The following is a 17,725-nucleotide window of genomic DNA, read 5'->3' as shown; positions in this document are numbered from 1 at the left end:
CAAGTCATCACACACACTGCAGCCAGAGCAATTCTACTAAAACAATGGAAATCATATTGGTTTTAAAATCAAGCTTGGGGGGGGGGGGGCTGGTTAGCTCAGTTGATAGAGCATGTAACTCTTGATCTCAGGGCCGTGAGTTGGGGTCCCATGTTGGGTGTAGAATTTACATTAAAAAAAAAAAAGAACAAAAAACTCCAAGAATGTTAGCTTACCTAACACATTGGAAATTTTCTTCTAAAAAAAAAAAAAAAAGGAAATTTTCTTCTAAAAGTATAAAGTTTTTTTATTTCCCCACAAATTACTCCTTAAAACTTCAGTCAGCATGTGAAGTTGATATTATTTTCCCTATTTAAAAGATGGTGAACCAGGCCCCATGACATTAAGTAATATGCAATAGACCATTTTTAAGAGTACAAATTGTTATATACAAATTATTTTATTTTCTGCTAACTGAACATATTTTCTAGAGACAGAAAACAGTCCAGGTAAATGTAGTCAAATCCAGTAACTTCTCAATCATTTAAATCTTTTTTTTTTAAAGATTTTATTTATTTATTCATAGACAGAGAGAGAGAGAGAGAGGCAGAGACACAGGCAGAGGGAGAAGCAGGCTCCATGCAGGGACTTACTGTCCCAATGTGGGACTCGATCCGGGGTCTCCAGGATCACACCCCAGGCTGCAGGCAGCGCCAAACTGCTGCATCACCGGGGCTGCCCCAATCATTTAAATCTTAAACTAAGTTAAATTCAGGTTCTTCCTTTTCTTTTCCACTTCTTTCTGGGTGACATCCACACCATGCATTTACAGAGAATCCTGTGCTGGAATATTCCAGGATATACAACCATCTCATCATGGACCTAGATTCTTAGTCACTGGCACTATCATAGCTGAAATGGTCATATTCCCACTGGTCACTGATTACATTATTCATGTTGACTTCTCCAGCCATATATATATTCCTGTTCTGACTGTAAGACCCCTTTGCACTATGGGCTCTCTCCTTTGTCTGCCTTCGTCACTCATGCTTGCCCCCCTCGCCCCGCCCACACACACATTTTGAGGTCTCTCCATTCTGGCTGGTAGGAATATGAATTATTCCCATCTATTTTAAGTTCCATCAATTTTTTGGCCCATTTTCTTGTGGTTCTCTCTCTAGTCTTAAGTAGTTGCTTTTATGCATGCACAGACAAATACATTTATAGCCAAAGACTGAAGGAGCAATTCTACAGATTTCTAGAAAGCTCTCTTCATGAAGCATCCTCACCTCCAGTATTCTGTCCTGAAACTCTTGATCTCCCCAAACTCTGGTCTTCATCCTCTGAACTCAGCAAGACCACTGAGCATTATTCTGTCCCCATCTCTCCTATGTGGCCTGGAAACAGATTCTGGACTGTGAGCTGCGGCAAGTGTAGATCGCACTTCATTTGTTTCCTTCCTCTTGTACACTGTCTGAAAACCAGGGTTTCACATAACTGGTCCAGTTTTCTAACTGTTCACAGCAAAAGGGAAATTCCTGTAGGCCTTCCTGGCTAGAAGTAAAAGGCTCAATCCTGTACACTCAAATGTTGTAGCTTTACTTCCCTGACAACCTCTGTGACAACATTCTACAATTTCTCTTAACTCAAGTGACTTTTTTCTCATTAAAACAGTGAGAGCCAACATCTTCCCTCTTAACAAATAAATGGATGGTCTAGAAAATACTTGTGTAAGAACAAGTATAATGATTCTTGATGATTTTGGTGACAATGGCATGAAAGGGAGCAGACAGTAAGTGTGATAAAACTCCTTGAGGATTTATTTAAATGTTATTTAAAATGCCACGCTCTGATATAGCTATTAACTCAAATAGGGCTAGGAAGCTAATTAAGAAGGCCATTTGTAACTACACAACACTGTGTTCCTGGACTGTGTTTAGAAGATAAACCTGTAGCAAGTGATTAATAAGAAAATTTAGTCTTATATTAAAATAACAGAGACCCAGAAGTACAATTCATAATTGCTGCTGATTCTTCTCTGCAATATCTATTTAAGTTCCCATATAAAAGAGCCTTGGCAGGCCAGAGCGCCTTTGCTGAAGGAGTCAAAACCATCGGCAAAGAGCAGAGCAGTTGAAAACATGGATCCACAGCTATAATCAGAGAGCTTTTCTAACTTGAAGCAAAACCAAATTCAGAATGGCTTGGGAAAAAATACTGCATTTAGGCCTGGAGAAGAAAACCAGGAACATTTTAGAAGAAAATAAATAGTAAATAGGTATTAAATATAATTTTAATGACAAGTGCTCTTTAATAATTTACTTTTAGTAAGGCTATCTCATTTTAAAATACTTAAAAAGGGACGCCTGGGTGGCTCAGCGGTTGAGCATCTGCCTTTGGCTCAGGGTATGATCCTGGGGTCCAGGATTCAGTCCTGCATCAGGTTCCTTGCAGGAAGCCTGCTTCTCCCTCTGCCTATGTCTCTGCCTCTCTGTGTGTCTCATGAATAAATAAAATCTTAAAAAAAAAAACTTAAAAAAAGATTTTATTTATTTTATAGAGAAAGCATGAGCAAGGAGAGGGGCAAAGAGAGAGGGAGAAACTCAAGCTGATGCCTGGCTGAGTGCAGAGTCTGACACAGAGCTAGATCTCAGGACCCTGAGAGCATGACCTGAGCCCAAATCAATAGTTGGATGCTTAATCTACTAAGCCACCCAAGTGCCTCTTAAAGTACACTTTAAAAGAATATTATCAAGTTGGAAAAATGTGCTATTTTCTTCTTCAAATCATTTTACACTGAGAACCTTATATATTTAGATTGCAAAGGCCTTACCTGATGGCGGTTTAGCTAGGAGTCAGGCCAGCCTCTCAAGGAGGTGGGCTAGGAGAACAATTGATTCCATGGATATTGGAATCTGCCAGACTTCATCTTGGTTATAAAATCAGCCACTTAATAGGTGTTTGACCCTGAGATAATCCTCAACCTCTCCAAATCTTAACCCTGAGCTATTACTTGCCCTTTCTAACTTTTGGATCTTTTTAAAGTGGAGATTATAATGGTAACTGTCTCCAAGGATTGCAGAGATGATCAAACGAAATGATGCCTGTAAAAGCTTTAGCACAAAGCCCAGCACATAGCAAACAATTTTAGCTACTGTTACTGCTGCTACTATTGTTAAGAAAAAAACCTCAAAACTGTCTCCTGAACACTAGCTTTGTAAATACAAGCTATGTAAACAGTGAGTAAATGTAACAGACTATGAGACTATAGAAATAATGTGAATTATATAATTGTTTATATAAAGTAATTATATAATTTTAACCCATTTTTACTGTCTTCCCTAAGAAATGAAACTGGACACATGGCGAAAGGGAACGACATATTTAATTTGTTTCACTTCCCCCTTCCCCACCCCTTATTTCTAAATGTGTTGTCCAGAATCATTTGGTCCTGTAGTAACTGTAAAATTACATTCTATAAATTAAAATTCACAAAAATTTCATTATAAGAATCCATAGGCACTATCCTCCTCCTTAACTTAGCTGGATGCGGCCCTCAGGAAAGTCCTGCTTAGATATACTACCACTCTAGGACAATCAATGGCTTTCTGAAAAAATGACAAACAAGAAAGCATCACCTTTACTGAGCTTCTGAAGAAGCTATTTTTATCTGCTTTCAATGTGGAACATTTGGTCTTCTGACTGATAGATGGCTTCTCTGTTAAGGTCCTGGGATTCACTAAAAGGAGTTAAAACCCTGAAACCCTTGAAAGACAACCCCTGAGAGGTTGTACAGAAAAATGCTTAAGTTCACAAGCTTTGGAATTGAACAACTCCATTCAAATCCTCATTCCGATAGTTGCTAGTTGATTGGGAAAATTACTTTTATATTCTGAGCCTCAGTTTCCTCATTTGTAAAATGGACATTAAAAGTTGGTTTTACCTGACACGGTTGTTGTGATGAATAAAATGATATATGTAAAACACTCAGCATGGTGCCCTACCCACAGTAAATGTTCACTGAATGTTATTTACTTACTATCTGTTACATTATTGCCTGGGAATCCAGATAATCCACACAATAAACTCAGGACACGGACTATGTGCCACGTCCATCACTACTGATTGATCCACTGAACAGGCATGTGGTAAGTAGCTGATGCTGTGAGGTCCTGTGCTCTGTGCTTTACTTAATTGAAATCCTTTGTCATGAAGGGCTTTACCAGAGACTGTGAGGGCAGCATCTCTGCTCTCATGGTGATGGCTCTGTCACTGTGGGACCTGGCACAAGATCTACCACATAGGAGATGCTAACAAGTTAGGGTTTGTTTTTTTTTCTTTTTGAATGAATATATAAGTAAGGGGATAAAGGATATTAATGATCATCAAGAATGATTAAGATGAACTCTTTGATCTCAGAGAACTCATGTTCTAGGTGAAGTTGGAATTAGCCCTCCAAAAGGAAAATGTAAGCAGGAAGGGCTTAAGGAGGGTGTTTCAGGTAGTAGGATCATCATGAGCAAAATACCAGTTATGCTAGTATAGTTCAGCAATTATGGCAAAAGAAAGTGTGATTGAACTTGACATTTCTAGAAGACCTTTTAACTTTCAACCAAAAAAACCCTCAGAGAAATATCTTTATTATCATAGAAAAAAAAGAAACTTTAGTAAATTTCGTATCTGAAGTCAAAGGACAGAAAAAAATATACTGTCACATAGTTTTCTTTTTCTTTTAATATTTTATTTATTTATTTATTCATGAGAGACACACAGAGAGAGAGGCAGAGACACAGGCAGAGGGAGAAGCAGGCTCCATGCAGGGAGCCTGATGTGGGACTCGATCCCAGGTCTCCAGGATCACACCCTGGACTGAAGGTGGCGCTAAAACACTGAGCCACCCGGGGTGCCCTGTCACATAGTTTTCTATGTCCGGTCAAGCCTAATCTTGCCTCAGTGTCCTTTCCTTATTTGCCAGTGGTTAGGGGTAACAATTACTACCCACTCCTCTTCTCTATCCTATGGCTAATTAGGAAAAGACAAAGGAAGAATGGGGATCAGATATTAGCTTTATTCTGGGTCCCCTGGTAAGGATCTAATTGGAGAACTGGCAAGGTTTCCTACCTTCCAGTCAGAACTGAACACAACCTGATTCATGAGCTGGGCTGAAGTCATTTAAAAACCCAGTCACACAATTCTTCACCCCACCCACCTGTTCCAAGACATTCCACAAGGAAACAGGAAACACAGGGGAATGCTTGGCTGAGCAAAGAGATAAATGTGGAACCCACTTCCTACTTTAAGCAAAATGACCTGCAGATCTACTAAAAAATGTGGCTAACCAACAGGATTAGCAACTTACTGCCATGGATCAGAGGATCAGAATGGTTCAGTGCAATGGACTCCTTTAAGAAAACATGAAGAAAGGAAAGAGTCCCTGCATCTTGTACTCCATGTGCAACATTTTATTTAGGAGAGAGAGGATGTTATAATGTATTTGGATAAAATAGATTCTTATTCTTCTGCTATAGACAGAAAGCCAAGCTTACTGATTTGGTTTATTTTATCTCTAAGAATGGCCGATTAAGACAAACTTACATCCTGTAATAAACCAAAAAAAGAAAAAAACAAAAAACAATAAAAAAACCAACCAACAAACAAAACTCCCCAAGGCCACTAGAAACAAAACCAAACCCAAACCAAACCAAAACACTGTAACTCAAATACCCTAAAACCAAAGCTATTCCATTGTTTATATGTTTTATAAGTAATAATCTGGGAGAAATTAAATCATCTAGTTGATTGGGTGTGCAGTTTTCAAATAGTTTGTCTTGAAAACAATGGAAGAAAACAGTATTACTCAAGTTCAGTGCAGGTTTAATACATGTTTTATTGAGATTTTATTTTGGTCATAAGGGGTGCAGATATAGGACCTTGCATTTTTTTGAGGTTGCATCTATGTCAGCCTTGTTAAATGAACAGAACTGTGGAGCTGTGACAGCCTACTTTTGTTTATTTTTGTTGTTATTTGGTCCATGTGCCTGAGTAGACCCAAAAGTTTTTGCTTAGGAAAACCTTAGCTTTGTTTTGCTATGTCTCCGCTGCTTTTTCATAACAAAATCGTGAGCTCATTGGCACAATTTATTAAAAATAATCAGGGAGGGGGCAGCCTGGGTGGCTCAGCGGTTTAGCACTGCCTTCAGCTCAGGGCCTGATCCTGGAGACCTGGAATTGAATCCCACATCGGGCTCCCTGCATGGAGTCTGCTTCTCTCTCTGCCTGTGTCTGTGCCTGTCTCTCTGTCTCTCATGAATAAATAAAATCTTAAAAAAAAAAAAACAAAACAGGGAGGACAGCCTGAAGAACACATAGTGTAGTCTTTCAGAAATTCTTTTTTTATTTTTCTTTCAGAAATTCTAAAATGTACACCTGAATTAAGAGAGTTCACCTGCTGCAATAATGAATTCAGTGAGTTGCACTTACTACAGAAATGTGACAGATGATGCTATTTATATCATCACACTATGGCCACATGGGTCCCCAAGAGGAAATTCTGAGCTTAGTAGTAAAAACACTGTCACTTCTCAGTACCTGATTTGCCTGTATCTTTGGGTCCTCACCGACTGAAACACCTACCAGGTCCACCTCTGACTGCTGGTGGCAGAAAGCTTAGAGTAGAATCTGTGACCCATCTGTAATAGTGGCTGGAGCATGCATATCATTAACTGCATTCCTGGCTCTTCCTGATGGTAATTATTTGTATTTTCTTCCTTTCTCCATATTGTGATTGATTCTGCCTTGGATTTTATATCTCCTACTAACCTGTCTTCTATCCCCTCTGCAGCATGATGATGAATACATGGAAAACATATAAAAATCTAAGCAGAGATATAACCCACTCTTCAAAGACATGGTAAGAAAATATCTGGGACTATAGCTTTATCTACATAACTCTAAAACAATGGGCTGAAAAGTGAAGACTTCTGAGTACACTAGCTTGACACTCTTCCATCAGTAACTTCTGATGCTGTGTAGAAACTGCCTTTGAGTATTAAGAGCAGCTATGATAATATGCCATGTTGACACTGTCTAACAATAAAATGACAGAAATGTTCCCTTTTTCCACGAGCCAAGAGGTCCTAAGAAAGAAGGAAGACTACTGTGAAAATCTGAAATTCACTAAAAATGAAATCTTCCATTACAGACAACTTTTTATTTGGATTTATTCACTTTCCAGGGAGCAATAAAGAACAACTAAATATATGCAAAATATTAAAGACAGTTTTAATGGCATATACAGAAGAGTATGGTTCATATTTGCCTTAAGGAAGAAAAGGTTGCAATGAGGCTAAAATATAATCTTATTTTGAATTTTAAGAGAAGCAGCTTCTGAGCTATTTTAAAATTCCTTTCATTTAAGAATAGAATCAGATATTGTTACATATAAATTTTTTAAAAGAAGCACTATTACTATCTTATTTGAAAGAAAACACTTTCATAAACTGTTTTGTACCTAATTCTTTTTTAGTGTGCCCTGAGATTGTGTTTTTATTTTTTATTTTTTATTTTTTTATTTTATTTTTTTTTTTTGTGTGTGTTTTTTTTAAATTCACCTCCTGTTTCTCTTTTCCAGCCAAAGTCCAAGTGTGAATTTCTTTTCTCTTCAGTCTCTCACCTAATAACAAATGAGACTGCTTTCCAAGTTTTTTATTGACAAAATATTTTTAAAAGACAGTATATATGAATCTCCCACAGTGTTCGATATTTTCTTCTGAAATGTGTAATTTGTTACAAATACCAAGATATAAAAGTGCTTTTCTGGATTTTCTGGTAAATACAGCTGACCTAAAGCTTCATTTCTAGAAAACACAATTAACCAATAAAAATCCCAGAATTCTTGTTTCTGCTCCAAAAATATTAGTTTAACCTCAACAGATATCTGCTCTCTTAAGACAGCGGTGTATGTGCCCACAGAGGAGGGTCTGTTCCAAGTGATAAGAAGGGAATCTGTGTGTGTTGGCAGTGGGCTGGGACCCTCCCTAGAGCCTGCTAGGGTTTGATCTGGAGACGGATGATAGCAAGTTTGAGGAAATTTTTCCCTTGGACATGGAAACTCCTGGGTTTACCAAACAGAATTACAGAAAAGAAGCTAAACAAAATGAAACAGTAATATCCAAGAAAAATCTGAGAAAAACCATTCAAAACGTGCGAGACACACTGTACTTAAAATGTACTTGAAGGCTCATTTCTGTAAGGGCCGCCTAAACATCCCCAAGCTCTACTATTCAGGAATCTTATTTCCAGGCACAGTGTCCTGGAGCATTTGCAATTTTTCAATTGGAACTCTCAGCACTTTAAAAATAGTCTAAAGTCAGAAATTGAAATACTGATCTATTCTGCAACCTCCAAGTTATTCCTTAGTCAATATAACACTGAACATTTCTGAACAAAAGGATTCTTAAGGTTGGCTGTGGTTCAGGCATGTCCCAAACTTATTAAGGGGAAAATAAGTTATTCACTAAAAAGTCTATCCTCCATTGGAAAAAGATCTATTTTCCCCCTAATGCTGAATTATGTATTCAATCAGTTTAAATTTTATTTTGGGCCATTAATCTGTAATTTAACATAGTTGTTAAAATAAATTGATGTTTCGGTCTATTTTATGTTAGGTTGTTTACCAGAAAAATAATTCAGTGGGCTGAACACATAAAATATAGTTTCCCTTATGTGACTGCTTACAAGTGAATACACGTATTCTTGGCAAAATTTACATGTCACATTTTAAAATGTAATTGCTGACAATAAAACACTTTACTTAATACAAAACAATTTCTATATCTTAAATAATAACTATATTTCTCCTGCTACCTTTAATAGGATAAGAAGTCTTTCTATAACTAGTTCTTAACAGTAAACTTCTAGAATATTTTAAAGCCCCCACAAAAGGTCTATATATTTTCCTTTAAGAATTGCATATTGTATATTACAAATAAAGCTAATCAGAGAAATGCAGAACAACATCACAATTCACGAATTTTAAGAGAATTAAATGACCTCCATTTCTATGATCCACTTCTTAAAGGATGCCACCTGGTCCTAGAGACCCATTTTACATGAAACTTCTGCCTAACGATTGCAGGTAACAAACCTTGTAAGACCACATTCTAGAAGGTACTGCTAGGCTTCATTGGTCCTTACCATAGCTGACTGCCATCAAACTGCCATCCAAAACTGCTTTAGGGAAGCAGTTCCTCCGCAATCTTTTCAACAGATTCCCTGTTTTAACATCCACCTGTGTTACTGCAGAACAGTCTGACCCGGATTGAGCCATGGAGCAAATAATAACACTAACTGCAACTCCAGACAGAAAAAAATAGAAGTTAATTTTCCAGACTCTTGTGGGAATACAGAGCATGTCTGCTGAAACCAAATCCAAGAGTTCAATGATATTGTAGACTCAAGTATTTCTTTATATTCCACGTAATGGCTTTTCCGTTCTTGGTGTTTTATAACACACTACTGAGTGATGATTTAGAAAGTGAGGGAAATTCTCCTACTCCCTCCTCCCCCCCCCCAAGTTGAATTGTATGAAAATGATAATTGCAAAGTAAAATTCTAGCGGAAAGCCACGAGACTTGTTCCATGCAGTGCTTACTGAATGCCATCACTGCAATTTAAGTTAGTTTACACTGATTTGCTTTATTTTAGGGAAACATAATTTCTTTATGTGTTAGACCTAAACTTCTTTCCTTTGGGTTTTGTTTTGCTTCATTTTTGCCAGGGAACAACCAACTCAACAATCTGCCCTAGGACAGCCTGAGCGTTATTATTCTCACTCTCTGTCAATTTACCTCTGTTTTGGCTTCTCTTGGCAAGGACAGGCATGTTCTTTCACTGATACTATTAAGCTACATTAAGCCTTCTCTTCTGATGCAGGAGCTATCAGATTCTCTATCAGTTCTATACTGCCGCCACTTTATATTATTCTGAGAGCAGAGATGCTAGCAATTCTTTTCAGTATAACTGAATGATAGGCCAAATGGGTTCATTTTCATTTGGTCAACAATCAAGCATAATAAAGGTTACCTAAAAGAAATATGGTTAAAACTGTAACTAAGACTACAGAGGGAACACCTCAAACACCTGAGGCAAAGATATTGTTTTTCCCTGACATTAAAAAACAGACTATAAAAATAACGTACTTGGTTCTATAAAGGGTGTACATCATCAAATTGTTAGTACAGACACTGAGTTATTTCCTCTAAACAAACACAGGTGTCAGGAAGATTAAGCATATAAATAGGATCAGTCTTTATTTTTCCGTAAGTTTGCTTTAAATCTTAAAAAGCAATGTTCTGGATCAACAGAACAGGGCTGGTACCAAGGTGCAGTTCATTTGCTGCTCCGCATTTGGCTGGGAAAATACTTGGTTGTTGGCTGAAACTAAAGTGCCCTCAATGAAGTCTTGCTTTATACCAGTAAAGAGTAAACTGGAGATGGCAGTTGGAATAGAGGTCTTGAAAGAAGGTGGGGTTCATAACAGGAAGATCTCATACGGAGAGGGAAGGCAAGAAGCCACGAATCACAAATGTTTTGTTTCTTTGCAAGAAAGAAGGCCAAGTGTCAGACTCTTCATGGGCTCTTATCCCAAGCTCCCCAACATGAGGCGTTCTTATCCACTCATCTGAATACATCTCTGTTGAAATTAGAAGTAAAACAAATAGTAATGTTGCCAACTTAAACAAGGTTTGGTTGTGAGCATTTAAGAGCATATTGGTATTAGCCTCCAACAGTTTTAGAGAAGCTGAGAACTGAGTACCCACTACGTGACAGAGCTATGATGTTTCCTCATTTGAGTCCCATAACAACCTAATGTGGTGTCCATTGTAATGTTATTTTACAGGTGTGGAAGTGGGGGCCAAAAGAAGGTAACTTGCTCAAAGTCACACCACCAAGAACAAGGAGTGGCAGGATCGTAACTCAGGCCTGTTCAACTTCAAAGCCCACATACTTATGTCCAAAGCTTCGTCTTTATGAGAGATTTATGGAATAGAATTCTATCCTGGGAAACTGAGGAATGACTCAAATCCAATAATTTAAAAAATATCTTGTGTTTAAGTTTAGATTTGATATGCTCTTTCTCTTTTTAAATCTGTAGTCAGAACATCCTTTTCCTCTCATCAAATGAATCCTTAACCTCTATGATAAATTATGGGATTCTCAATAATATGAAATTGTCACTAAGTCCACAAAGAACATAAATAAAACTACTATATATTTTAAAACCTCAATTATCAGTAAGGATATACATAAAACATAATAAACTTTATACATTTCATAAATAATAAGCTGAAAACACTATATTCCATTTTTATGATATTTTTTAAATTTCTGTGTTAAAAATATGAAATAAAAGCTTTATAATTTTATGCTACATTATAAAGTCTGCATGACTCAGAGAAATGATGAAAATTAAAGTATATTTAATAAAAACGAAAGAAAAATCTTCATTTCAAACATAATAACACACATTATTTTTCATTAAAAGAGTTTAGACCTTACTAGTTGAATTTTTGTTTTTGGTGTCTGCATCTACTTTTTAAATATTTCCATTTCCTTCATACTCACAGCCCTGAAGAGTTATGAACGGGAAGTTTTCTCCTGTATTTTTGCCAGAAGAAAAGTCCTTTAGCTGCCCATTGACTTGCCCATTACCCCAAATATTAATGTCCTGGGCAAAGTTTTAATTACTGATTTAGGAAAGATGAGACACTCACAAACTTAGCACATTTTGCCCGTTTTTCAGACCATGTAGAATGAAGCCTCAGTATGCTTGAAAAATCTCTTAGCAACTGAGAGCGGGGCTGGCCAACAATGGATGATTCATTGATTTAGCTTGAGTGTGCAGGAACGTCTGCCAAAAGGTCTGTACAAATTCACATTGCTAGACACTATGGTAAAACGTACTCTGACCTCTTTTAAAACTCTATCAGAGCGGAAAGTTAAACTTGCAGCTTTCCAGCAATTCACTGGCATCTGGAAATATGCTTGAATTACAATATCTTGCTTTGAAAACAATCAATAGACTTTCTTAGATTATCATTTTCACCTAATTTAGACACTAGCTACTACTAATTAGGGATTTCCAAGGGGATGTCACTGTGTTTTTAAGTACTAAAAATAATGGTTGCCCATTCAATTTAAATCTGAAAGGAGGCTTTTTGAAATCTGAAACTGAAAGAACTGATTGTTAGTTTTCTGTAATATTGACTCAAGGATTATGCAAGATTACCTTAAACAATAATTTGCACATTTAAAATTGGTAAACAGTATGCAACAGAATACCCAGTGTCTGTCAGTATATGTAAATAGGTAGAGATTATACCAAAGCATCCTATCTTATGCTTACCTAAAATTCAAAAGAGTTAAATTCTTTTGCTTACACTTGTCATTTCTGTCCTCCAACATCCTTTTTAGGGGTATTATTTTTCCTACTTTAGAGTTGGAAGACAATACACAATGGAATTTAAATTATTTGCTTGAGTTCATAACTATTCAAAGGCAGGTTCAGGTTTACAATATGGATTTTTCTAGTTTGAAATTGTATATTAGATTCTTTGTACTATTTTACCCATCACAACTTCAGCAGCAATAATAAAAATCATTCATTCTGGGGCACTTGAGTGGCTCAGTGGGTTAAGCATTCAACTCTTTGTTTTGGCTCAGGTCATGATCTCAGGGTCATGAGATGGAGCCCCACATGGGGCTCCATGCTGGGTGTGAAGTCTGCTTGAGATTCTCTCACTCCCTCTGCCCTCTCCATCCTCTCTTTAAAAATAGTAATAATAATTATTATTATTCATGAAATCAAATTCTTTTTCCGTCAATTCTGGACAAAGACACTTCCTGGTTTCTTTTGCTCTTGACAAACATAAGCACAGGAAAAGGAATTTTTTGCCTTGAAAGAGTTCTGCTTTGGGCTACTTTATTTCATCCTCCCCCTTCCTCTTTTCTTTTCCTTTTTTTTTTTTTTTTTTTGCAGGGGTTATGTGTGGCAAAATATCCAGACAATAAAGATTAACTGAAAGATTTCATTCCCTGCCTCCCCCCCCACACTTTCTAGTCTTTCCCTTGGGAGTAACCACTGTTATCAATTTGGAATATATTTTTTCATACTGTTGTCTGGGTATCTGCATAATTAAATAATACATATAAAATAATTTTGATTTGTGGTTTATTATCCCATTATTCTATAAATTACTTTTTTAAAAAAGTACTTGCAAATGTTTCCTTATTTGTACCTCTACTTCATTTTAAAAATTGCTAAAAAGTGTTTCATAATATATACCTTCCTTTCTGAATGGGGCGATTTATGTACCTCCACTAACTGTTCTTCCAGCATAAACTAGATAAAGAGAATGAAACAGAAATACATGAACAAGTACAAATGAGTAGGATATTTGGTTTAATTTTTTTACTTAATGCACTGATGACAATTCTATATATTTGACAGCAGCAGAAGCAATGAATGGGTTTACTACATTGAACAATTTGGACCAATCAGTAAAAACTTAGAGTAGTAAAGTAGAAAGGATGGAGATCTTGCAAGAAAGGGGCCATGTCAACTTGGGGATTACACAACAGGTATAGAGAGCTTTATGAGGCAAACTTCAAAAAAACACACATGGCATCTGCCCTCACAGACCAAATAATCTAAGGCTAACTATCATCCAACTTCATCTCCTGTTCTGCATTCCCACAGTCACTGTGAGTCCAGACTCTCAACATGTCTGGCATCAACTACTGCAGGAGCCCTAAGACATTTCCATGAATCCCATGTTTTGGACTCTTAATCTACAGGGAGATTCTGTACAGGGCTACAGGGGTATTACTGGGCAATAGCCAAACAGGAAGATCTGATCACATCACTGCCCCAATCAACACCTTCATTACTGTCCATTGAACCAGAATCCAGGATGAAGCATGACTATCTCAGTTTGGCATCTATAGGTAAGCTCTCAGTACTTCTCCTGTCACTTAAAGTTCTGGTCACATCAAACTTCCTACTCTCTATAGAGACGCTCTGTCACACCACTATGCTTTTTCATATCCTGCCTGAACTACCCTTTACCTTTCTCCACCTGGAACTCTGACTCATAATTCCAGAGCAAGGTCAAACACTGTATCTTTTGTGAAGGGCTACTTGACTCCACAGCAGGTATTTAGTTCTGTGCTCCCAGAGCAGTTTGCTTTCACCTCTACGATGGCATTTCATGCTGTAACAGCATCACTGGAATGCGCAGGTGAGCTTTCAACCCTGTTGATAGGAAATGCTACTTATTGGTTAAAACAAATTTTGAGGATCCTATGCTAAAGTTTTTACCAAAATGCAAGCTACCGGTCATAGTTCATTGCTTCACTAGTCTTCATTCCCTACTTGAATTGTTGTGCTACAAGTTAACTAGGCAGGTTAAATGCCTATTTAATCATAACAATTATCTTTACATATAAACCAGTAGACTATGAACTGTAGATAGATCTAAAAAAAGAAGTACTTAAAAATAATGTGTATCTCCTTTTGAGAAAACGGTGAGATTAATATTGAATATTTTTAGTTTAGGTACTAAATATGATTTATATGATTTAGTTTAGAATGCACACATTGAATACATTTTAAAAGATAAGGTGTGCCTGAGTGGCTCAGTGGTTGAGCCTCTGCCTTCAGCTCAGGTGTGATCCTGGGGGTCCTAGGATCAAGTACTGCATATCTGTGTCTCTCATGAATAAATAAATAAATGTAAAAAAAAAAAAGATAATTTTGCAGTGGTAGGCATTACTCAAATCCCAAGAATATTTGGATTCTCAATTTTACTTAACTTTATCTCGTAAATAATTACATCTTTGCTTCTCTAATGGAACACCAAAGCAAGCAAACCAAATATCCCTCTGCTTTGTGGATAACAACCACAGGGAATAATGACCCAAACCAGGAGCAGATACTCTGATGAGTGAGGGAGATATTACAATAGTGTAGAGTCACCATCAAAGTTGGGTTAGGCTGTTTTAAACATCACCTTTGGGGCTGAGATGATGTTAGATCCCACTACATCTAACTATATTTTTCATAGGTCCTCAGACCAAGTGTCTGGCCAGGACCCTGAGCAGCCAGTCTTGGTCTAACCCACAAGTTATTACACCATCACAAAAACCACTGCACTGCATGTGAAGATAGTCAGCCACTGTTGTCCATGACACAGAGTCTGACAGAGAGGAAGAAGTCTAAGAAAGAGCAATAAATTGTTATGAATTATCTGAATTAAATTTTCACATAGGTTGTTTTTTTTTTAGAATAGAATTATTGCTTAAAGAAAGATAGGCTTGTAGGCTTAAGTTTTTGTTGTTGTTTTGGCATGGTTTTAAAAATAGTTAACCTTCACAAAGTAGAGGAGCTAGAACAAAGAATTATGAATTAAACATCTGGCACAATTGCAATAAGTAGCTTAGAATAAAAATTTAAAAACAAACTACAAGTATTGAGGTCAAATAGGACAGAGAAAAGACTTTGCATCACTGGAAAAGCAATTAGAAAGATAATGGACCTGCCTTAAGTAAAATGCTCCTTTGCCTGACAAGGTAAATGTGGACTCTGATGGGGGTGGGGAGGCGGGGAACTGTTGTGGTGGTATTGATTATTACATTGTGCTATCACTGTGTCTTTCATTTCTGGATCCCAGTCTTTAGCAAAATGGCTGCTTGGTGTGTATCTGTCCAGATCCAGATGCCAAGACAGCAGACAATTAATTCTATTGGGCCCTAAATATAAAGACCGTGAAAGAGACATCTGCAGTTCTTGATAGCTGCCATGATGACAACTGCTGAGCCATTTGAGGGTGTTTCACTCTCACTTTGAGGCTCCCCATGGAGACTGCTGCTGAGGATTCCTTAGAAGTATTCTGGTCATGCTGGCTTCTGCTCTGAAAGGGAGAAATCTTAAGAAATCAGAGTAAGATCAGCAGACACCTCTGCCCCCTCACCATTGTAGAAGCCAATCAATAGCTGGAAAAGGAATTAGAAAGGGGTGAAAGCAGAACTTCTACCCCACCCAGGCCTGGAGGAATGTTCTGCACTGATATCATCAGGGTTTCCTTCTAAATGATTGCGCCAATGTAGAATGGACTTGTGGAGTTTGGGAGAGAAAGAGGCATTGGACTGATTTTTTAATTCCTATATGTACCAAATTATAGGTGTAATGCCAGTGGTAGGAAATTAGAATATATTTTTTTAAAAATTAATTTAAAACATTTTGTTGGAGCACCTGGGTGGCTCAGTGGTTGAGTCTGCCTTCAGCCCAGGTCGCAATCCCGGGTTCCTGGTATCAAGTCCCACATCGGGCTCCCTGCAGGGAGCCTGCTTCTCTCTCTGCCTATGTATCTGCCTCTCTCTCTCTCTCATGAATAAATAAAATCTTTAATAAACAAACAAGCAAATAAACAAATAAATTAAGAAAACATTTTGTTTTAGGGCCTAGGGTAGTCTTTCATTTATTATAGACTGTATTTCTAATTAAACTTTATCTGATGACAATTTATTTACTGTGGAGTCTACTATACCATGCTAAATGCTCTAATGCTATTTAATGATACAAAAGAACAAAAAGATCATCAGTCTGCTGTTGGATCACAATTATGAGATACAGGGATGCCTGGGTGGCTCAGCAACTGAGCATCTGCCTTGGGCTCAGGGTGTGATCCCAGTCCACGGATGGAGTCCCACATGGGGCTCCCCACAGGGAGCCTGCTTCTCCTTCTGCCTACATCTCTGCCTCTCTCTGTGTCTCTCATGAATAAATAAATAAAATCTTAAAAAAAAAAAAAAGAAACAATTAGGAGATGTAGCTCAAACATTCCCTTTTGGTTTTCTCCTAAACTTACTCTCCAGCCTCTGTCATGCTGAGGCATCTATACATGATCCCTCTGCCATCAGCTGGAGGGAGATGAGGTGAATGGAAAGGACTTTATCTTCATTTTTGGATTGGTTTCCTATGGAATGATGAAACAAACCTCTGAAGAAGAACACAAATATGAATATGTATAAAATAATTTGAGGAAGGTGACTTTATAAATGTATTCTGGAATATAGAGCTAGAGTAAGACATAAGCTCATCACTGAATGCTTTGGTAGAAAAATAAGATTAAAGAATTTTTTAAAAACCTATAATATGACATAGTGGAATCTACATGTCACCTTGCTAAATGATTATCACCATTATTACTGTGCTACAATTATTTTTTACAGGATCACGGAAATTTAGTGCCTTTTAAACAACTGACCTGAATCTCTGATAACCAGGAAGTAAAGGAAATTCACTTATAGTTTTACCATATAAGGATATTGGCCCTCAGTCCTGTGAACCTGTGCCTTCACACATATTTTTTGCAGCTGCTGATACACTTCAGAGCCAAAGTTGAGCTTTGAAAGTTTGGATTCCTGTGTGTTGTGATAATCAGCTGGGGTTTGGAAATGCCTTCAAAAATCTAATGCTCTGGCACTTTAACAAGGCTTCTGAAAAAACAATTTAACATCTGGAATCAAGCATTTTGTGGAAGTCCAAGACCAACAGAGCAAAGAACATTTCTTTCAGTAACAGTTAAAATGTAGCACTTCCCTCTCCGTCATCAAACAAATGGGTTTATTTTATAAAGATTCAGAGGTGGTTTATAATTAAGTCAAATATGGAATCAAAGCAAGG

General features: G+C 37.3%; 1 protein-coding gene across 4 annotated transcripts in view; it reads right to left on the bottom strand.

Moving 5' to 3' along the window:
* DDAH1 (dimethylarginine dimethylaminohydrolase 1) overlaps positions 1-17,725 on the bottom strand; it is a 134,275-nt gene that overhangs the window by 65,726 nt on the left and 50,824 nt on the right. The gene's annotated exons all lie outside the window — the stretch shown is intronic.

This window comes from Vulpes vulpes, chromosome 3, assembly GCF_048418805.1.
Source record: "Vulpes vulpes isolate BD-2025 chromosome 3, VulVul3, whole genome shotgun sequence".
Taxonomy (NCBI): domain Eukaryota; kingdom Metazoa; phylum Chordata; class Mammalia; order Carnivora; family Canidae; genus Vulpes; species Vulpes vulpes.
Note: the sequence above shows the minus strand (reverse complement) of the source record. Positions and strands in the feature narration are given on the sequence as shown.